The following is a 24,531-nucleotide window of genomic DNA, read 5'->3' as shown; positions in this document are numbered from 1 at the left end:
ACTTTTACTAATGTGCTTATTTTTTGTGGAATTAAAACAGTTGTGCAGTAGTGCCACTAGAGGGCGCTGTTTCAATTTCTTGGAAATACGCGTTAACGTTATCGCGATAGTAACAGTATCAAACTGCCACTCTGATCTCCATTTATTATCTTGCAAGAACCTATGTAAAGAATGAGTGGGGCTTTTTTTATTAAAGCTTTTTTGTTCCTGGAATACAGCTAAAATTTTCCATACCTACTGCTAATATTTTGTGTATGTCATATTAATAAACAAATAAATAATAGTTGTAGATTACAAGCAAATGTAAATAAAACAAAACAAAATGCATCATGACAAATATAATTTAATTTAAAATATTGGTCACTAAGGCAGGCAACCACATTTCCGCATCGAACGCTCTTCCTCCAATTTGAAGTCGGTTAAAAATTCTGTTTGATGCGATGCGCCTGATCTTGTACATATGTTTTCTGTGCCGATAGATAGGTATGTTCGGATGGGGTTGTGGACGCCTACTTTAGGAATTTCAAATTATATTCTGTGGTAGCTGTTAGACATCGTTCTGAGTTTCAAGATAGCAATTGATATCATTGCCACAGGGTCGCCACAGACCTGGCACACGTCCGCCTGCAGCCCTAGGATTAGTTAGCATTCTGGTCACTCGGTTCGGTGCGTTTCCACTCAACCTGTATTCTGGGAGACCTTCGAATCCGCCAAGCTGAGGCGCAGCCAACACGAAGGCCGCGAGCATGCAAGCAATGACGAAGGTGACGAGTAACTGTAATAACAATTTTTAGCAGACTCTGAAGTGATTACAAAAATAAGAAACTAATGTCGTACAAAGGTTATGATTCACAACATTCGTCAGGACAACTTAATTAACAAATCAAACTGTAACTAAAATAGGACCCTAGAATGGCAGAGAATGACTTTGAGTGAAGTCACGTACTTGTAAACGATGTGTGTAGGGTTAAAGGATCCTTTGACTGTTAACAAACACTCCCCTTTTCCACTCAAGTCACTCTCTTTGCCTATCCCAAGTAACCCATAAAGAATTACACAGCAAGAGATGTGGACGGCTCGAACGCCACGAGTACACTGAAGCCGTCCGTACCGCATTTCGTAGTAACGCAGCAATAACACAATAACATGGTATACCATTATTGTTCCAATAGTTGTTTCATTCATAGTTATAGCGAATAGCTTCAAACACCACCTTAAGAAGCTTTCGCTGAACTGTTGGATCTAGGGTCGGATACAGAAGGCAGTGATTCTTGAGACAGCGCGTATTGTGAGTAGGAAGAGGAGGCTCTAGAACCCTGACCTCCGGTTGATTTATGTTTTCTAAATTGGTCCAGGTCTGGCTGGTGAGAGGCTTCGGCCGTGGCTAGTTACCACCCTACCGAAAAAGACGTAGGTACCGCCAAGCGATTTAGCGATCCGGTACGATGTCGTGTAGAAATCGAAAGGAGTGTGGATTTTCATCTTCCTTACAACAACAAGTTAACCCGCTTCCATCTTAGACTTTTTTTTTCTTTCAGGAGGGGAAATCCTCATGGACACCCTAAAGAGTAGTGCCCTAGTAGTAGGGCTAAAACCCCTCCTGTCACCCTGTTAGCCGTGTACCCTTTCAGCTTATAGCACGGTAACACTATTGCCTATTTCTTATGTCGTTGTTGTTGTTTTCCTTCTCCTTTTCCTTTATAATATCTTCAAGGAAGTTAGTAATAGTTTTCCACTTTTTTTGTGATTCTAGCATTTTAGGTACTATGTTATCAACACTTATCGCATCGCCCATTTTGGCAGAAACTTCTCGTCTGTCATTTTCCCCCTTTACTCTGCTGTAGCTCTGACAGTAATTCGCAGGTATCCTGTTACTTTTACAAAATTGCTTTACTACTAGCAGACTCCTATTTTATATACTATTTAAAAAACTGTCATCATCCTTATTTATAGAATAACTAAATTAAATTAAATTTTAAAAGGCACTTACGGTTTTCATTGTTCTATGACTGAATGCGAAGTATCGTCTACTAGCCTTAGAACGAGTGTCTTAAATACACATTATGTGCCTATTAAAAACCTATTTATTTTTCATCTAAAAAAAATTTAATAGATAGTAAAATAAATTACTATAGCTGATGTTAGAATGCTCGTCGTACAGAGTTCTAGAAATGTTTTATTTTGATGATTTTATGTGAATAATTTTATGTTGACGATTATAGCCTAATTGGGACCTCGTTTTCAGAATATATTTGGTATTTAAATGCATGTATAAATACCACTGTTTCAATGTAACTCATGATTATTGAAAATGAACAAATTATAATTATTATATAACCTTTTTTATATAACCTTTTCAAAGCGTGACTGGGTTTTATTTTTTAAATTTTGTGTATGTGTTTATATCATGAATATCACATACCTAGTGTATGTGAGGTTCATTCAGACCGATTATAGATACAAACTATAGATAGAACAAAATTTCATTGTCATTTTCATTGTCATTTTCTGAAGAAAACGAACTTGGATTTGGTATATATCTTATACTAAACTAGAAGTTTTCACCCGTTTGTTACACCATTCAACTACTAAAAGGTATTTTTAAAGAAGGTTGGTTAAAGAACCAACGAACACGATTACAACTATGAAACATCGATACTGTAAAGACAGTTTTTATAATCGCATTAGATCGTTGATCGTATACTTTGACAGAAAAGTAACGTCTAGCGAGGCAGGTCCTATACAATAATTGGTCTGAGGATATTCATGATGACTATAATATATTTAATTTCAGAACTTTGTCGGATGTATGCCGACAAATAGGTACAGTAACAGTAAACAGTATGAGCAGGTAGGCAATAGAGAGAACTATAAATTCCACTCAATGGAAGCTGCAGAGTAAACTACTATAAATTGTACTATAGTAATAAAACGGCATTACGAAATAATTTATTACTTTCAACAGTTTCATGTGCAGTGCGATGATCGATGTTTTGTTTGGGCGACGTTTCACCTCGTTCATTAACGAAAGTAATGAACTAATAAAGAATTAAGGTCACATACCTACTTTGTTTAAGGGTGCCGTATTTTTCAGAAATGCTCTCTCCCATAGGAGAATGAGGCTTGTGCTCCTGATGATTATGTATCAACCTGGAACACGACGTCATATGTAGGTATATCTTATGTAAACATTTTAAAACTGTAAAGGTATATTGTAGGTACACCTATTTTTAAGATTTTTACAGCTTAAAGTGTAATGAATGTCATAATATACTCACTAATTAAGTAAGTTATAAAGACAAGTTATAAAAAGGCTCACAGTCACATAGCAGGCGATAGAACGAGCTATGCTCAGAGTATATCTGCGTGATCGAATCATGAGAGGATCCGAGTCGCGGAGCTGAAGTGGCAATGAGCGGGACACCTAGTTCAAAGAGCCGTTGGCCGTTAAGGTCCTAAGGTGCTGGAATGGCGACCTTACACTAGAAAACGCAGTGTTGATTTACCCCCCACGAGGTGGACTAACGACATCAAGCGAGTCGCAGGAATTCGCTAAATGCAGGCGGCTTTAGATCGTGATGTTTGGAAGTCCCTTCAAAAGGCCTATGTCCTGCAATTTACGTCCATCGGCTACTATAATGATGATAATATAGACACATAGCTATCGTAAATATGATATTAGTTACAACTACGTAGTAGTTTGAGGCACGTGTTATTTATGAATTTAAATATCACGTGTCTCATACGGTGAAGAATAATGAAGAAAACTGCATACCAGATATTTTTCTTAATTCTCTGCTAATTCAATATTTAATAACTATTACCTAATTGTTTTTTCTAAAATACAATTTGTAATCGAATTTAAAAGAAATCATTTACCTACACATAAAACGTTAAATAAATCAAGCTCATAAAAGTATTTAGTTAAACAAAAAATAATTACAGCAACCAAAAATTACTTGAAACAAACAAAATCTATTAGCAGTATTGTGCTATTAGCCTGAATGTGTTTACCAGGAACAATACTAACTAGAAATGAGTGCCAGTATACATTAAAAAGAACCATTTATTAATGCACAATTTAACCGCCATAAGGAATTGCATAATGACAGAATGAAAGTACTACTTCTGAATGTAGGGTGGCAATGCTATCTGAAAAAGAGACGCGGACAGAAAGACTTCTGCGTTCTCAGTAATACTTGGAATTTCATAGCACCGCGCAGATATAGTTAAATAGGTTGTGGTGAATTGTGTAAATAAGTGTTTTCTATTTTAGAATAAACATACACTTATCGTCAGGTAAGATCGTTGCCAAGCGTGAGTTAATTTCATAATAATTGTTATCGGCTTCACTAGCCATGAGACCTATAAATTATCTTTTTTGAACCACTCTGAAAATCAAAAATGTATGCGAATAACATTCGTTTATTTACGAAGCATTAACGATTGTGAAAAAAATCGATATGTAACATCGCTATATTGCGACTGTAGTAACAAGTAGGCCATATAAAAATATACTGATAATAATACCCAATAAAACAGTCAACATTATCCGCCTATTTTAAAAGCCTACTTCAGGGTCAGGCCTTCTTCCTTACATATGGGAATATGAAGCTTAGACCCACCGTGCTGCCTCAATGCGGGTTGGCTCGTTTAGGGTGATAATTTTGAATTCTGCTCTACAAGGTACATGTAACATCACCAACTTCCCAATTTGGGACTGAGAATTATAACTAAAAATTCTAAGAAGAAATAAGACTCGTTAACTTACAGCCCGACCTAGGATTCGAACCTAGATCCTCGTGATCAGAAACCAACAATGCAATAACACAGTAACTCGCTATATTATGCTAGCCACAAACGGTCAATTACTCTCACGTTTCTGTAGCACCCACGACTATAATTGATCGTGTGTTGGTCATTGCGTACATGACTTGTATAGTATGCCGCGTGGGTACTACCGTTTGCTTTTCAGAAACGTGAGAATAATTGACCGTTAATGGCGACCTCTACAGTTAATGCAAGTCCTGTTTTTTCAAAAGAAAATTTGGTTATGCTACTACAATGGAAACAGTGGAACGTTGCCAATCTCTTCAAACATATGCGTCGAGTTAGTTGGCTCAATTTCTATGCAATTTTTCCGCGAGAACCTACAAAGGTGCTTTGTGCCCAAATATTCGCCATTTTTAAGCGCTCGCTGTAGTGTCGATGCAAGTTATTGCTATTGGATTCAAGATTTTTCGTTGAAACTGGTATTTTACTGTACATCCTATCCTGTATACTATAATAAACCCAGCAATATTTAAGGATGAGATTTCACGATCTCATCCAGGTAGTTCTAAGATTAGAGGAGATGATGATGAGATAATTACATGAAGGATAATGAATATATATAGAGTTATGGGAAATACTCCCGAACACCCTGTATATTTGTATCGCCAAACTTGAAATCGCGTTGATTCAAGCAATACTTGTTTATTAAGTATTTTATACTTAAAACCAAGTTTAATCATCACATTACTCAGCGTAGTACGTTTATACGGAAAGTCTGTATTCGTTTGTAAATCTTCCAGAATCATGTGATCAAACTCAAGAATTGACTTGACTTGACTTAACGGCCTCCGTGGCGCAGTGGTATGCGCAGTGGATTTACAAAACGGAGGTCCTGGTTCGATCCTCTACTGGGCCGGTTGAGATCTTCTTAATTGCTGTCTAGCTGGTGGAAGGCTTCGGCCGTGTCTAGTTACCATCCTACCGACAAAGACGTACCGCCAAGTGATTTAGCGTTCTGGTACGATGCCGTGTAGAAACCGAAAGAGGTGTAGATTTTCATCTACCTCATAACAAGTTGGCCCGCTTCCTTCTTAGATTGCACCATTACTTAATCATTACATCATTACATCAGGTGATATTGTAATCAAAACAAGGGCTAACTTGTAATGAATAAAATGAAAAAAAGACATTAAAAGTTTATATTATAATAAAAGTTATGAAGGCTTCCTAATATTCCAAATCTGAGAAGAAGCCCACATCAAATTCAGCCAGATATTTTTTGATACCACCGTAGTAGATTTATTTAGACGTACGAGTATAGAACTAATACCAATTACTTACATCAATTCACATAAGCTTTTTCTTGCGTTTTAAAACAAGTCCTCGTTTTATAAGCTTTCTCTATGAGAACCTTGATCTTGAAGTTATTGCAATTGAACTGAAAATCAGTGCAAGTATGTAGCAAAATGCTGAGTTAGGGCCTTTTTCTAGGTTATGCCACATATTGCAAGGCGTTCTTCTTTTTTTACTCTAGCTATAAGCTATATATTTTAAATTTATTATTGTAATGTGTGGCACTGCCTAAAAATAAAGATATTTCTTTCTTTCTTTCTTTTTTTCTTTCAATTTATGGCATTTTATGGCAGTTTGTTATAGGTAAAGGTAAAAACTCATCACCATCTGCCTATTTGAATTGTCCAGCAAGAGAATAGCTGAAACGAGTACATAGCTCTGTGCTTAATGGGTAGAGAATTTGTAGGGCTTACAGTTGATATGGTAACATAAACAACTTCTCAACGATCAACATTTTATAGCCTATCTCTGGAACCGAGAACATTATTACTAACTACTACTTAATTATTCTAACCACAGGACGAAACGAGGCAGTTGCTCCATCGGTTAGCAAACAGTGGTAAAACAAACGGCTTTAAATTTGAAATTCGAACAAGATATTATAGCAAATACCGTCCATTTTAAAGCAGGTAACTAAATCCTCGCAGCACATTAAGTGAAGGCAAACATTACGACGAGACTCGACCGCGGCCGCTCATGAAGTATGCACCAGAAATGAAATACGGGCGGTGGGAGCGTTCGAGAAATATTCCCTGGAAGTTATATGATTTTCAAGTTAGCCAGTTCGGTGTGCTGATTTATTATTTCATTCTATTTATACTTGTGCTAGCTTCGTCTTCTGACAAGTAGCAGTGCATAACATTATATTTATAAAACATTAACTATATTAGTGTCTTGTTTTTAAGACAAGCGTCTCCCAACATCTTCCAAGAAAGAAGGAAGAAGTCCTGTCTCCGTAATATGAGGGAGAGGACTGGCATAAAGACAGCCGAAAATCTTTTTCGCCTGACCGTCGACCTTAAGTAATGGAGAAGCACTCTTAGAAGAAAAAGAATATCTTCCAACCTTTGCATTTATAAACCTGTCTTTCGAAAGTGTTCTTGTTGAAATTTGAAATTGACTGGCTTACTCTATCTCTTTGGTACAGTGGTCTTTAAGGTACCAACGTTTACTAATAAAGAAGCAATTTAAGAAGAAGAACATCCTCCACCCTTTGCATTTATAAACCTGTCTTTGGAAAGTTTTGTTCTTGAAATTTGAAATTGAATGGCTTACTCTATCTCTTTGGTACAGTGGTTTTTAAGGTACCAAACTTCACTAATAAAGAAGCAATTTAAGAAGTAGAACATCTTCCAACCTTTGCATTTATAAACCTGTCTTTGGAAAGTTTTCTTCTTGAAATTTGAAATTGAATGGCTTACTCTATCTCTTTGGTACAGTGGTTTTTAAGGTACCAACCTTCACTAATAAAGAAGCAATTTAAGAAGAAGAACATCTTCCAACCTTTGCATTTATAAAACTGTCTTTCCAAATGCTTCTTGTTGAAATTTTAAATTGAATGATATAGGGTACACCTATATCATTGGTTCCATGGTACCGTAGTACCCACAGAACAGAGAACGCTAAAAGCTAACGCTGTAGTACCTAATACATCTATGGTGTACCTAGCTTATTTCTGCCACCGACTAGCATTGCTATGTTGCGGTATGATGCGCATAATTTCCGGTGTAACTAAACACGTAGGTACACCCTAGTTTGATACGACACTGGGCGGCTTTTGTTAGCACTTGTCCCTTGTAAGCTCCGCCAAATCCGCAGAAGAATCAAAATCAATCAAAACATAGCTCTGGTTGTCGCGAAGCTGAATTTGCAAAGGGCATGGCACATAGTTCGAAAAGTCGTTGGACGTTAGGGTCATATAGTGCTCGAATTGCGACCCCTCACCGGTAATTGCTGTGTTGGTCGACCCCCAACACATGGACCCACGACATCGACCAGGTTACAAAGAACTGCTGGAAGCTCGACACCTTGGTGTGTGTCCAGCAGCAGACAACCATCGGATGATAATGATGATTATGATAAAACATAGCATAATTACGCCAATGAACCCTTCCAATTATATAATACTAGCTGACGCCGCGCGGTTTCACTTGCGTGGTTCCCGGTCCCGTATGAATACGGAGATAATATATAGCCATAGCCTTTTTCGATAAATGGACTATCTAACAATGGCAGAATTTTTCAAGTCGGACCAGTAGTTCCTGAGATTAGCGCGTTCAATTAAACAAACAAACTTCGTTTCTCAAAATTGTTTCGTTCAGCCTGTATAAACCATCATTTCACGTTTCAGTCAGTGTTATGTATTGAAATACAACCCTCCTCCAGAATACCTACAGTATAAACACAATACGACCCCATGTTACTATAAATAGCAACACCTAAGGATTCCGTGGGCCCATAATAACAATGAATCTCCAGTAAATATGGACATCTAAAACAATTTGCGACACGGCCACTACAACTGCAAACTACGCGTGTGATAAATTTTACATGTCAATCAATATTATCTTCTCATTTTATTTTAATTGTTATCTAAAAATAGTTTCCTAAACTAATACTGAGATCTTCTGTATGCTTTCGACACTGGCGCGGAAAAATCTAGTCCTGCGATGACCAAACCAGCGCGGTCACTTTAGGACAAACTTTTATCAGAGTGCCGCTGGATGCAGGCGGCTCAAAACCGTTTTGTTTGAAAGTCATTTAAAGAGGCCTATGTTTAGCAGTAGAAGTACATCGGCTGATAATGATGATGATGATCTTGATGAGATTTTTCAAATGCCTTACCAACTTGCTTGCTTGGATCAAGGCTTGATTCGTTCAACTCAATACTGAGCACCTTCACTTACCACCTTTACCTTTATAAAGATCGTGTCAAATATTACATCATAATGTAATTAATTGATGATATGAAATCTGGTTTTTGCAAAGCGGCATGATCCAAACTAGTCGGGCATACTCCGACGTGAGTTTTAGCTGTGTTTCATAATCAGTTATGATATAACACTTATGATAGTTTAAATTCTAAAATAATAATGTAATGTTCTGATGTTTATACTACTTTAGTTTTGGTCTTGACATGGTCAAGTTATCGAAGAATTAGACACTACAATAGTAGCCAAGAATGGATATTTTTTTATTTTTCTTTCTTACCATTACCGCCTAAGACATAATGTCATGGCCCTACGGGCTTGAAACTCATATTTTAATATTGATGTCTTGGGCGTGAAATGTCTGTAGAGAAGTGTCGATTGCTATCAGATAATAATGACAGCTATTAAGTTTCCTTATGTTGAAGTTTACAAACCTCTGTGTACAGCACAACAATAGTAGGTATTGCAAGATGTTCACAAAGTCAAAAGTACCTACAAATAATTAAAAATAAAGACTTGTTTTAGTTTTTGTAACTCAAAGGCAAATACCAACTTCTGTGCAACTGAGAACTGAAAATATCTTGAAAGATAGAAAAATTTGACGGCCTCCGTGGCGCAGTGGTATGCGCGGTGGATTTATAAGACGGAGGTCCTGGGTTCGATCCCCAGCTGGGCCGATTGAGGTTTTCTTAATTGGTCCAGGTCTGGTTGATGGGAGGCTTTGGCCGCGGCTAGTTACCACCCTACCAACAAAGACGTACCGCCAAGTGATTTAGCGTTCCGGTACGATGTCGTGTAGAAACCGAAAGGGGTGTGGATCTTCGTCCTCCTCCTAACAAGTTCTTTGTCTGTCTGCCTCTTATGGTAAGTTCTCTCTCACTCTCACACTCTCACACTCTCACAGTGTGTTAGTAAAATAATGAAGAAGCTACGCCGTATGAGATCAAGTAACTCTTGATCACACTAAAATAAATCTTTTTCACAGCACGGCTCTGGAACTAACAAACCAATACCTCACAATCCTTAACTGTTGCATTAATGAAACTAATATTTTTGGATGGTGAGAGGTTACCACCCGGCAAGAACGTACCGCCAAGCGATTTAGCGTGGATTTTCATCCAACTCCTAACAAGTTAACCCGCTTCCATCTTAGATTGCATCATCACTTACCATTAGATGAGAGTTTAGTCAAGGGCTAACTTGTAAAGAATAAAAAAAGAAAAGTCTGCTTAACAAAACAAAATAAGTTGAATTTAATAAAACAACAACCTAGCTAGTTGAACGAGACAACAGCACTTGATAAATAACACACAAAAGCCATTTAGCCCAGTTGCTCTCGAAGACAATAACGTTGAAAAATACTTGAAAAATGTTTTGAAAACAAGAAACATTCCCTTGTTTTCCAGACAAGTATACAGGATGCCGGCTTTAGGCGGAGCCATAACAGACGAGCGCAGACAAAGCCTGGCTCTCGAATACAGCGCAATATAACTCGCGGAGTGGGCCAAGCTTATATAATGACTCATGAAAGACATTCGTCTGATGACGTAGCTCTTTATTCACTTAAAATGTTAACATGGACATGACTTCAAATAATAAAACAATAAATATCAAGATTTTTTGTGTTTAAGAGATGTTTTAGAGAAAATATGTCTCAGATTTATTTCAATGTGTTTGTTCTTTATAAATCAAAATTATAAATCTTATGGTTACTTAATATGTATCATCAAGTCATATTAAAGGGTTCAAAAGGACAATTTTGACTTACAGTATTTGAAATTTAAAAGAATATAATACTTACGAGATTATAAATTATCTAAAAAATGTAATTTGCTAGATGGCGCTTAAAATTAATTCAAGAAAGAAGAACAAAATTTCATCCAAATAGAATTTCATGTTTCTGAGATGGCATCGGTGGTTACTCGAAGGTGATTGTTTTACGGCTAAGTACGCATACCTTGAGGCATTGTAAAAGTCTTAATTAAACTGGAAATATATAATTTCATCATTTTGTATAATGACACACAGTGGCAACTTATCATAATGAATAAATGCAAAAGGTCATGCAAAATCGAGAAATCTCGAATCCACTTGACGTACAAAGATATAATTAGCCAGGGAGTTAGTTTATAGTTGGTAAACGTCGGCTTAGGACGGATTTTGGAAGTGGACCAGATTAAGGTCTAAGGGCGGACGAAGTCGCAGGCGTCCACTATTGAACTATAAAGGTAGCGGACGTCCGCTAGTACATTTATATATATACAATATATATATCTATATCCATTCAAAATTTCAGATAAATCGGTTCAGTAGTTGCGGCGTTAAAGAATAACAAACATCCATACAAACTTTCGCGTTTATGATATTAGTAGGATGATATGGTGACTCCTGTGTAAAAAGTAGTAGCAATAATTATATTATGCTTAACGATATAGTTTTTAGATTACTTTAGTTCTTAGTGTAAATGGTTACAAATGATGAATAAATATATCACTATTTAGTAAAAAAACGTTATAGTTTCTCGTTGCTGATTCGTACTGCGAAGATATTGATATCACTTCCAGCTTCCAATACACCTGCTAGAAGTCGGTCTGCTAGAAGTAAATATATCGGCTGCAATTTTACCATTAGGCATGATTACCAAAATATAATTTAAATGAGAAATCAGCTGAATATTGTTATTATTTTTATTTGCCTAGTGCCAAATTTCATTGTTATTGATTATCACGGAACCTTAAAAATATCGAAATAGAACATTTCAATGCACTTCAAACATGACTATGGACAAATTTGAATAAAATATATTTGAATGATTGATTGAATAAAATATGCCAATTTAAAATGCACAAAATGTTTGAAATTAATCAAATTCGTATTTGATTTTTTGTTTCATTGTTACTATACCGACGTGAGTTCATAATATCGTGAATGAAGTTGAATCTATTGTCTATTATAGAAAATTTCAATGGGCACAATCAAGGCACATTGTTTGATAAATTGGGTCAAACTAATGACACTGGCCGTTAAATGGAACACGAGTTGATTTCTAATTGGACTCAAACACAAAATTAAATGTAGGATTTGTTTCATTTCATGTAGTCATTTACTTTTTGACGTGACAACGTCTGATATATATATTTTTTTATTCTTGACAAGTTAGCCCTTGACTACAATCTCACCTGATGATGCAGTCTAAGATGAAAGCGGGCTAACTTGTTAGGAGGAGGATGAAAATCCACACTCCTTTCGGTTTCTACACGACATCGTACCGGAACGCTAAATCGCTTCGCGGTACGTCTTTGCCGGTAGGGTGGTAACTAGCCACGGCCGAAGCCTCCCACCAGCCAGACCTGGACCAATTAAGAAAATCTCAATCTGCCCAGCTGGGGATCGAACCCAGGACCTCCGTTTTGTAAATCCACCGCGCATACCACTGCGCCACGGAGGCCATCAAAATTTGATGAAGAAAATTCAAAATTCGTTATAATTTGATGAAGCCCGCTACACACTCGAAAAAGATGACGTCATGCGGCGTTCCCTCGCTCTAGGGTTGCCAACTTTTTTTACAAGAAATAAAGTATATTCTGGTCTATGAAGATTATTAACCCAGATAAGCCCACTGTACTGTCCGCAGTATTTTTGAAAAACGAACATTTTCATTTGAAAAATGCAACCATTCCATCAGTATATTCTTATGACGTTGTCACGTTCCACTATTGTAGTTCTTTTTCATAAGGTCGTTCGTATAATAATTACGAAAGTGTGAGTTTCGAGTTTCAAGTTTCTGTTTGTCTGTGTATAATGGACATGTACTATAGAAACATATTGACGGCCTGTATGGCGCAGTGGTATGCGCGGTGGATTTAAAAATCAGAGGCCCTAGGTACGATCCCCGGTTGGGCCGATTGAGATTTTCTTAACTGGTCCAGGTCTGGCTGGTAGGAGACTTCGGCCGTGGCTAGTTACCACCCTACCAACAAAGACGTACCTGCCGCCAAGCGTTCCGGTAGAAACTGAAAAGGGGTGTGGATTTTTATCCTCCTCCTAACATGACATTGCATCATCACTTACCATCAGGTGAGATTGTAGTCAAGGGCTAACTTGTAAAGAATAAAAAAAGAAAGATAGATAGACTGAACTATGGATTCGAAACTCAACCTGTCGAAATATACTTACTGGTTATCTGGATCTGGTCTTTGACTGAAACAGTCGTTTGAGTCTTGGATCCAGGAATTAACATTTCTCTCTCTTTTCTTTCTTTCAATAATTTATAAATAGCAACATCAATAACAGTAGAGTCAACCCCTTTGGTACAATGGTTAGCCTAAGTGGTTTTGCATCACAAGGTCTTAGATTTGAATCCTGGATCAGGCTGTAAGAAAGTGAGTTTTGTTTTTCTAAGAAATATTACGTAAAAATTGTCACCCTGTTGACGTCATCTCGCATTGCAGCAGCGTGGTGGGTTTTTATTTGCTGATGATGATATACAGAACCATTAAGTTATAGTCTTATCAATATAATCCTAATGGTATGAACATGACAAAGAACGTGCAGTTTTAAGACTGTCTGGGGTCTTCAATTCATTTAAAAGACTACAATTATTATAACAATTTTTACATCTTCCGTCAGGAGACTTTTATAAGCTAACGTTTATGATACGACATTAAATCTCATCGTGAAATGTAAATCTAAGTTTATATTATTTATATATGAAAACATGAAGGAGTTTCTCAATGAAAATCGTGTTTTTTTAAAGTTAAGTATGTAACAAAATATAATGACGCAAAGCTTTTTTTATTGTTGTTGGGTTTTAATGGTAACAATTTTTTTCGTTTGAATTAACATCTTTTTCAATTAGCGCGAACATAATGATGCTATTAGGTGGTGTCGCACATAGAACTAATAATACAGTAGATATCAAAGATTATATAGTATTGGATTATCACTAACGCGTCGAAACTGAGGCGGACATAAGTAGCCACTTTCATACTTTCTAACTAAGACAATTAGTCAATTGTCTTAATTTCATTTAGACGCATTGTAAAGTATGAAAGTTATTTAAACAAATAATACATAAATGTTGTCTACAATGTCGATCTGTGTGCTCAGGCAGTGTTCAGAAATTGTCATAAATCTGTACTAATATTATAAAGCTAAAGAGTTTGTTCGTTTGGTTGAACGCGCTAATCTAATCTCAATTATTTATAATTCTACAAAAAAACATATTTAAATTAAGCCTAACCATAGTGCAACACATACCACAATTGGTTTAACTGTGCACTGGTTATTATTACATGTTAGATAGCCCATTGATCGAGGAAGGCATATATAGGCTGTATATTATCCCCGTATTCCTACGGAAACGCACGCGTACGCTCAGTGAAGTAGCTGAATTTGGATCAGTTTTTGCGGTTATTTTGTAGGCACGTAACATGTCTATAGTATTAAATAATCGTTGCTAAATACAGCTAATTTTGTATTTTGTATAATATTATCTGTTCTATTGGGTTAATAATTATTATCAGGTGCTTTCATTGCACGCTTCGCATACACACTTCGCGCCCGAAGCGATAAATACCAGCTCACTAGGAAATTATTTTGGCGATCGGCCAATTTTAATACCGGTATCGATACAAAGTTACCTATAAAACGTGGGTTACGATGTTTTAGAATTATTATGGGTGGCTAGATAAACAAACATTATCAAGAGTCAATAGTTCTACGGTATTAAAAAAAATAACATTATTAGACTATGAATTTAATCGAGCCGTCAGGAATAAGTTGGGATGATGGCAAGAGAGATGCATTGACGCTGGTTCCCTGGGAAATGGGGGCGGGCCCTAATGTGAGACACTACATGCGTTGACACATTAGCACCATGTTATTATTAGTATAAGACATAAGGGACAAGACTATAAGGGAGACAGAAACAAGACCGGGAGCCGCAGCAGAAAAAGCTGAAACCGGTAAGTGGCTCAAGTATGCCAAGTAAGAGTTACATAAATGTACCTTTTGCCGTGGAGACCCTTGGGCCATGGAGTCGCAGCTAGTTGCCTCGACTTGTGACAGAAGCTCTGACTCATTTTTTGTGCAAAGGAATAACCTGGCTGTCCAGCGCGGAAATGCAGCTAGTACTCTTGCCATCATTCCACGTGGGCATGATTTGTATAGTTGTTGGGATAAGTTAGCTTAAGTTCCTTATTGTATTCGTTCTCAATAAAAAAAAAAACTAAAACTATGAGATATCCTTTCCTCTTTATTCTCTAGGTAAATTTCTCAGCTTGGAGTCGAATGCTGATGGTGTAACACACCCGTGCCTCAAAGAGTATTTTTTTTGTTGACACAAACATTCCCACCAATATTAAGGACTAATACAACAACGTTCAAGGTATACTCCCTTATGTTCATCTGCAGCGCTCGAGTAACTACAAAAATTCTCTCTTTGGCTCGCCTACTAATAAAATAAGTCTAGATTGGGTTAGGACCCGAGAGCACTTCGTATATGTCAAAATGCAGTGCATACTTTTTGGGTTTTATACGAATCTGTATTAGACAATTTAAACAAATAACCTTGCCATGTGGGGTATCGGATGAAAGGGCTTTGTCACAAGCATAAACAGATATTTAATTATTTTTTTATGATGACGTATTGCTTTTAAATTAAGACGAAGAATGATTTATATGCGCGTGGTGCAGTGAGCAGTGACTCTGCTCTCTGTATCCACGGCTGTGAGTTTGATTCCCACTACTGGAAATAATTTGTGTGATGTTTTCAGTGTCTGGGTGTATTTATACAATATATAAGTATTTTTTTGAAGTAGGTACCTATATAAAATATTATAAACTCCGCTATATTAGTACCCACAACTATACGCATACTTTGGGGCTAAGTAGTGATGTGTGTATCTTTTCGAGTTAGCCTTTGACTACAATCACACCTGATGGTAAGTGATGATGCAATCTAAGATGGAAGCTAACTTGTTAGGAGTAGGATGAAAATCACTCCCTTTCGGTTTCTACACGACATCGTACCGGAACGCTAAATCGCTTGGCGGTACGTCTTTGCCAATAAGGTAGGGTGGTAATTAGCCACAGCCGAAGCCTTCACCAGCCAAATTTATAAGTAAAAGTAGATATATTTCATATGGAACTATTGGCGAGTCCAACTCGCAGTTGACATGTTTTATTTTTAATAAAAATTTTAATAAAAAAAATTCAACCTGTTCAAAAACAACAATGTATTGATGAGAACTTTCCACCTAGATGGATTGTGACTGTATTAAGGGTCTGATGATGAAGACGAGGTACAGTGAAGAGAACTCCTCGACGGTTCACAGTAGTTACCTTGTGTTTGGAGTTGATAAATTTGTATTGATAAGAACTTTCCACCTAGATGGATTGCGACTGTATTAAGGGTCTGGTGATGAAGACGAAGCACAGTGAAGAGAACTCCTCGACGGCTCACAGTAGCTACCTTGTGTTTGGACTTGATAATTTTGTCCCTCGTCTTCATCACCAGATCCTTAATACAGTCACAATCCATCTAGGTGGTAAGTTCTCATCATTACAAATTTATCAAGTCCAAACACAAGGTAGCTACTGTGAACCGACGAGGAGTTCTCTTCACTGTCCCTCGTCTTCATCACCAGACCCTTAATACAGTCACAACCCATATAGGTGGAAAGTACTCATCAATACAAATTAATCAAGCCCAAACAAAAGGTGACTGCTATAAATCCTTGACGAGTTCCATCGTCTGTGTTTCGGCTCCATCATCAGACCAACTCCAAACCTTCATAAAGTTGTAGTGGTTTAAAATACCTTATGGAAACACTAACAAACGTACTAGCCGTCTCTACAACTTTCGAAAGTTCCCCTCAATTTCTCCAGGATGCCATCATCAGATCCTGACATGAAAAAAATGGGACCACCCTGGAAGTAAACCCTACAAAACAAAAAAAAGAATTTTCAAAATCGGTCCATAATTGACGGAATTATCGCTGGACATACATAAACAAAAAAAACATACATACAGCCGAACGTAGAACCTCCTCCTTTTTGGAAGTCGGTTAACAAATACGAATAATAACTTTACGGTAATGTTATTATTGTTACTCTACATACATGTAGTTACCTACATACGCACGACCATGCGTACGCGAGTGACGTAGATGTCAAACCCACTCGCGCTAGTCCTGGAGCACACAATGCGTTAGATAAAGGTGACGCACCTACTCTACACTCCGTCAGCTAGTGATAGATTGACGTCATAAGGTCACGTATGACCGCCTAGACGATGAATCTGTACAGATAATATAAATAGGAAAAATTTGTATTTTTTATGTAATTAATAAACTCAAAAACGACTGGACCGATTTTGAAAAAATCTTTCACCAATAGAAAGCTACATTATCAGATAGTAACATAGGCTATATTATATCCCCGTATTCCCACGGGAATGGGTACTACGCGGGCAAAACCGCGAAGTTCTGCTAGTTAGTGATAATTTTAGTTGATCATTAATCATCTCGGTTCATTGGTTAGTTTATGCGCATTCAGGTCTATCTTTATTTCGAGACCTGAGTCGGGTTATGAAATACAAGCTGACACCGCGCGGATTCACCCGCGTGGATCCCGTTCCCGTAGGAATACGGGGATAATATAATATAGCCTATAGCCTTCCTCGATAAATGGGTTATTTAACACTGAAAAAATTTTTCAAATCGGACCAGTAGTTCCTGAGATTAGCGCGTTCAATTAAACAAACAAACAAATTCTTCAGCTTTATAATATTAGAATAGATTCAATTTTGATTTTTGTAGGAATGCCCTGAGTGGTGAAATGTTGTATTCGTATGTTAATGAATATCATTTAAGTTGAAAGGGAAAAATTTAACACAATTAATATAAGGTAATTAGTCACTCGCTGTGAGTAGTTAGTTACTCGCTGAAAGGGAGAAGGAAACGGCGGAAGGAAATTTTTGACGGCCTCCGTAGCGCAGTGGTATGCGCGGTCGATTTAAAAGATGGAAGCCCTGGGTCCGATCCCCGTCTGGGCCGATTGAGGTTTCTTAATTGGTCCAGGTCTAACTGGTGGGAGGCTTCGGCCGTGGCCAAGCGATTTAGTGTTCCGGTACGATGTCGTGTAGAAACCGAAAGGAGTGTGGATTTTAGCCTACTCCTACTCCTAACAAGTTAGCTCGCTTCCATCTTAGATTGCATCATCACTTACCATCATGTAAGATTGTAGTCAAGGGCTAACTTGTAGATAGTAAAAAAAAAGAAAAGGAAATCGTTTTGTATCCAATTACACATAACTTCGTTTGTTCTATATTTTACGTTGTCGATGGACGTTGGGGTCTCAAGGTGTTGGAATAGCGACCTCGTACTGGAAAGTGTAAACGGTAGACCAACACTACTCTTTTCGTTGCGGGGTCCCTTTATCATATTGTGGACCGCCCATATCAAGCAGAAAGCAGGAAACTGCTAGAAGATGGGGGCACAAGATCGTAGTGTTTAGAAGTCTATACAAGATACCTATATCCAGCAGTGGACGTCCATTGGTTGATAATAATGATGATTTTAAGTAACTTTTGAAATTGTACACAAACAAAAACCCACTTTAATCTCGGTTTTTGACTGACAATACAAGTAAAGCCAATGTCATTGTTCAAAAGTAATTGAGGGATCTTAAAAACAATCCATTATTGTATAGTGCACAAACATGGAGTTTATCTCGGTTTAGGTGAACTGAAAAGCCATAATAACCACGAATAATAGCATATTATTTTGTTCAAAATAATATTTATAATATACGTGATTTTCTATGTTTTTGAAACTAATTGTCTTGAATGTTTAATATAAGAGTACGTATGACAAATTATTACAATATAATCCGTTCCGAACCGGAGAGAGAGTCTTTACAAATAATCAAACTAGACGTTTCAAAAGTCATCATCATAATCATCATTATATCAGCCGATGGACGTCCACTGCAGGACATAGGCCTTTTGTAGGGACTTCCAAACATCACGATAATGAGCCACCTGCATCCAGCGAATCCCTGCGACTCGCTTGTTGTCGTCAGTCCACCTGGTGGAGGGCGATCAACACTGCGCTTTCTAGTACGGGGTCGCCATTCCAGCACTTTGGGCGCTTTCAACGCCCATCGGCTTTTCAAACTATGTGCCCTGCCCATTGCCACTTTAGCTTCGCAACTCGTTGAGCTATGTCATTCGTCGTCTGAGCTATTAGCAAGAACTGAAACGGAGAAAATTCCAATATTTTAAGGAAATTCTCGACCCTGAACTTGAAACCCTGGACCTAACGATGCATGCGCTAGGCGTATAACCATCGAGGTATTTACAAAGTTATTTAAATTTACGAGTAGGTACCTACATGTTATTCTTACATGTATTTGATTGATTCGAAATCCAGTTTCTAAAGTTTTCGAGTAAATCAGCAAGTAAAATATATCTATTGTGTTTAAAGACCTGACGACCTTTCGCAGTCTGGCACATACCTCGTAACTGAGAGGTACCGACAAAGACTTTAGCGTTCCGGTATGATGTCGTGTAGAAACCGAAAGGGGTGTGGATTTCATCCTTCTCCTAACAGGTTAGCCCGCTTCCATCTTAGACACAATCATCACTTACCATCAGGTGAGATTGTAGTCAAGGGCTAACTTGTAAAGAATAAAAAAAAAAGAGGTCATTATCATTTATTAGCCTTATGGGCCTGACGTCATTTGTAGTTTAGACCCACCACACAGCTCCAGTATAGACAGGTTTAGAGTTAGTGTAACTGTAATGGGATAATAACGATCCGATATTTCAAGGGTGAGCACACGCCCTTTCTAGAAACCGCAGTGTTGGTGGACCCCCCACCAGGTGGACTGACAACATCGAGCGAGTTGTAGGGATTCGCTGTATGGAGGTGGCTCAGTATCGTGATGTTTGGAAGTCCCTACAAAAGGCCTACATCCTGCAGTGGACGTCCATAGTGGATATGATGTATGTCTTCGAATCGGAGGGCGTAGGTTTGAATCCTGTCCGGAGTATGCACCTACAACTTTTCAGCTATGTGCATTTTACGAAATTAAATATCACTTGTTTCAAACGGTGAAAAAACTTCGTGAGGGAACCCAAGAATTTTCTTAATTCTCTACGTGTGTGAAGTCTGCCAATCCGCCAACTGGGCAACAATTGGGCCAACGTAGTGGACTAAAGCCTAACCCCTCTCATTCTTAGAGGAGACTCGTACCCAATAGTAGGACGAATATGGGTCGAGAATGATGATGATATTATAACTTATACAAATTACTCTAGTAGTCTAAGATTTGCAGGAGATACGACGGCTAACCTAAACAGTATAATAGAAAATCCTAATTATTATTAGAAAATCGTCATAAAGTTGAAAAGGTCATTGAACCTATTGAGGTTTCTATAGAGGTCATTGGACCCTACCCTAAATTATCGAGCTAGAGTTGGACTAGATATAGGGCAGTATCATTGCTTATCAGGTGAGATTCCATTCAAGTGGTAATTAAACAGATTTGAAAAAACGTATCACCATTTGTGATATCGATTATCGATACCGTTATTCGCAACTTCCTGTATTGTCCAAGGAGGAAAATTTCACAGTAATCCCATAAGTAATCCATGGCAATCATTAGACTGTACCATAATACACTTTATAATGAAGGTAATAAATTCTATATTGCCGTTCACACAATTTGAATACGTGAAAACAGTACTTCGTATAAATACATGAAATAAAAGTTTAATTCATTATTTGGAGTACACATTACATTATGTATGTGCGCTATTTAAATAGACAAGTGACAGTGGCAAAATATATTATTTAATTTAATTAATTAATTAATTAATTAATTTAATTTAATTTAATAAGTGTGATTTATCCAGAATTCTAGTGCTTTTTTGAGGTTAGTAAAATTTTAACCAACATACAATTGAGTTAGGAGGGCAATTTTAGTTGCATTATTGTAGTAATTATTATTTTTTTAAATTATCCTAGATCTGATCTGATCTAGCAAGGTTCTTGATCTGTTATGTTGCCGACCTAACGTGAACAGTGCCAGTTCGTGTCTACCGCTGGAGATTCAGCGTTTTGTTACGATGCCGCACTGATAAGTGGTCCCTCTGAAACTGAAATTATTTTGAAACTTAAGAAATTATTTTGAAATATTTAAATATACTTAATTTTTTTTTTCTTTTGTTGCACTATCCCGCATTTAATTACATTAATTCCTTTATCCATGGGTTGTCTGGCAGATAATGCTATAAGTAATAAGACCGCCTTTGCACATACTTGTTTTCTATGTTTTCTATGTTTTCTTTGTTGTTGTTTTTGTTTTTTGCAATAAAGTATAAATAAATAAATAAAATAAAAATAAGGATTTATTGAATGCATTCATTAATGAAATCTGTTTTTAAAAACTGGCTTTTGATTGCAATAAAATATGGATTACAATTGGAATACATATTTGCTGGTTTGTTAATAGACAATAGTAACCACTAAACATCAAGGAGTCATTCATAAATATTGGCAGCAAGTGTGTGTGTGTGAGTAATTAGTAGGTGTATAGTAAAAATAGTAAATAGGCGTGTACATAAACAATGCACTTTCCGGTTCACATGATTCATGAGATAAACACGTTGGTCAATAATGAAAAGCGATTATCAGTCCACTGATAGCGATTGTAATGATATCTCTACACGCACGTACACGTTTGTTGTATTGAATTGTGAAATCTTAACCTAAAATAATAATTAATCATTTATATTGTAGTCAATTCCACAAAATTGTGTATTGATTGAATAAAGAATAAATTGAATTTATATTATTCAACAAAATATGTGTATGATAAAATATTTGACATTATTATGTAGGTATAATATACAAGTAAAATAAGAATCCTGAGTGTGAAAACAGCAAAAGAAATTTTCATGCGGTTTCTACAGAAAAGTTTATCTTACATGATATTCAAGCTATTTGTGATTTGCTTTAATGAGATAAAATAATTAAGGCAACTTGATTGTACGTAAAATAAACCCATTGATCTATTAATAAATAGTAATTATGAATTTTGACTCGATGAAATTCTCAGGAATAATATTGACAAAAACTTTTGTTGTGAATAAGACTAGTAACTTACACGATATTTCTTTGTGCGTGTAAATTGACTATATTGAGTTAATATTTGCATTCATAACTTACTTGCCGAGCACGTGTCGTGTAGAGGCAGCTTAAGACAGTACAGAGGTAATGTTTGCACAATAATTCAGTGATGCCGCTACGCGTTTGCAGTACAGTCGATGTCAGTGTTCATTGAAAATTCAGATACGACTTTATTACGAACAACTCGTATAAGTTGGTATGTTATTTTTCTTTTGTAAGCCATATTATAATTTCATCATTTTAATTGTTATCACATTAAATATTAAGTAACACATTAATGAAAAATAAGACTAGTAGGTAGTTTATTGTCTATGTACAATTGTACTTTATTAGCCGACTTCCAAAAAGGAGGAGGTTCTATGTCTGTATGTACGAGTATGATTTCTTTAATGTAGATAAATGTCCAGCGATATTCGTCGTTTGTGAACCGATTTTGAAAATCCTTTTTTTATATACTTTAAATAAATAAATAAAATAAAATAGCCTTTATTAATGAAGATTTTGTACAATTAAATTATGTCCCTAATCTCATTGTGCCTCATGGCAAAGCCCTCCTCCAGCTCTCGCCAGTGCTTCCTGTCCAGAGCTACTCTTCTCCAGAATGGGCCAGCTGTAAGCTTCAGCTCGTCTTCCCACCGTCTATGCTGCCGTCCCTTTTTCCTTTTTTATATACTTTGAATACCTCATAATATTTGGTATATTGTGGACTTGTTTTACCATATTTATTGGATTAATTTGAGTGATTTAATTATTTAAAAAAATCTCGTAACATATTGTTTGTGATTGAACTCTTTCGAAACAACTCGATTTTAATTTTTTTTAATCGACTTAAAAAAACAGGTTCTCAATACGATGCGTATGTTTTTTATTGTGTGTTACCTCATAACTTCGTCATTTATTAACCAATTTTGAATTTTTTTTTTCTTTGAAAGAGTTTGAAAGAGTACGTTCACATTGGTATTTTTTTCATTTTCATGAAAATCGGTTTCGTTATTTTGTATTAAAATCAAAACAACTGAAATACCTACGTCTTTGAAGTCGGTTCTATTTTTATTATGTTAAAAAGATCATTTAATATATGGTAGGTTTGTAGAATGAGTTGGAAAGTATTTTTTACCTTCCTTTCCTTGTTTCTGTTTTTAATAGTATTTTTATATGAATTAAATTTGTATGGTAGAATAACTTTAACTAGTTCAGAAATAATGGAACCAGATTAAGGTACTTTTCACGTAAATTTTCCACCGCTCGTACGTCTTCCGATCTACAAACAATTGAAATGGAGTTAGCACATAGGTCAGTGTATAATGCAAGCAATTTACACTTCTTGAAGTTTTTTATTGCTATTTAAAAACTTAAAATCAACGGAAAGTTATGGGTTTTTATTACATTGTAGTAAATTATTGACGTGATAGCCCAGTGGATATGTTCTCTGTCTTCGATTCGGAGGGCGTAGATTCGAATCCAGTCTGTGACATGCACCTCCAACTTTTCAGTTGTGTGCATTTTAAGAAACTAAATATCACGTGTCTCAAACGTGGACGGTTTTCAGTATCTAGTATTATTTAATATGTATGGTTTTATTACAATGGTTTTATTTGTCAAAATTGAAAGTCCCATGTTGATGAACTCGAGTCATGTTAAGCTTCAGTTGAATTCATTGAATAGTTTTGGAGTGACACATTTTTAAGGAATGTTTGTTTTTTTTTCTTTTTTGTGTTTTTTAATAAACTAGCTGTTACAGTTCGTTTCATGTAGGATGCTGCGGGTTCGTTTCACTCTTGAAAGTTTGCCGCGATTCACGATAGTAGTACGTATTATGAACGTCATACAGGCGACTGTCACCGTACCCATGCTATCTGAAAAACACTTTAATGGAATGAAGTCATAGTGAACCACTGGAGTGTTTCATTGACCGTCTCTGTTCAAAGTCCTCGAATTATGCACATTGCACACCCCATAGCGCCTGGTCTATGTTGTATTTGACATTAACTTCGAAGGCACTGGTGACAGAATAACAGCGCTATTGTAGACAAATTAATCAAGTTCGAAGGAAAGAAATAATTTCTCAACGCTCGGCACAGAATGCTAAGCGCAAGGAACCATTGACAGCTCATTTTTCTAACTTCAGTGTATATAAAATTTAATATTTATTTTGTAAGTCCAAGCTGACGCGTATTAATGTGTTTTCTGAAAAGTTTCCTGTAGTTCAATTTTGTGTTGATTTTGTTTTTATTTTCTATAGTATTTATTTGTTATAATGTTTCCGGTAGTCTACA

The 24,531-nt window shown here is 36.5% G+C and overlaps 1 protein-coding gene and 1 long non-coding RNA gene across 2 annotated transcripts in view; one reads left to right on the top strand and one right to left on the bottom strand.

Annotated features, from left to right (window-relative positions):
* Positions 1–323: 323 nt before the first annotated feature.
* LOC128198463 (uncharacterized) lies at positions 324–2,217 on the bottom strand. The gene is made up of 2 exons (XR_008251187.1): positions 1,991–2,217; positions 324–775 (listed from the first exon to the last, which is right to left on the bottom strand). It is a non-coding gene; the product is annotated as an uncharacterized LOC128198463 (long non-coding RNA).
* Positions 2,218–22,334: 20,117 nt separating this feature from the next.
* Positions 22,335–24,531, top strand: part of LOC112047589 (transmembrane protein 135) — a 28,073-nt gene continuing 25,876 nt past the window's right edge. Inside the window, exon 1 of the mRNA XM_024084735.2 lies at positions 22,335–22,451. The gene's annotated coding sequence lies outside the window, so the exon portion shown is untranslated. The remainder of the gene's footprint in view (positions 22,452–24,531) is intronic.

The sequence above is a fragment of the Bicyclus anynana genome, chromosome 10 (assembly GCF_947172395.1).
Source record: "Bicyclus anynana chromosome 10, ilBicAnyn1.1, whole genome shotgun sequence".
Taxonomy (NCBI): Eukaryota; Metazoa; Arthropoda; class Insecta; order Lepidoptera; family Nymphalidae; genus Bicyclus; species Bicyclus anynana.
This window is presented reverse-complemented; position numbering and strand designations above follow the sequence as displayed.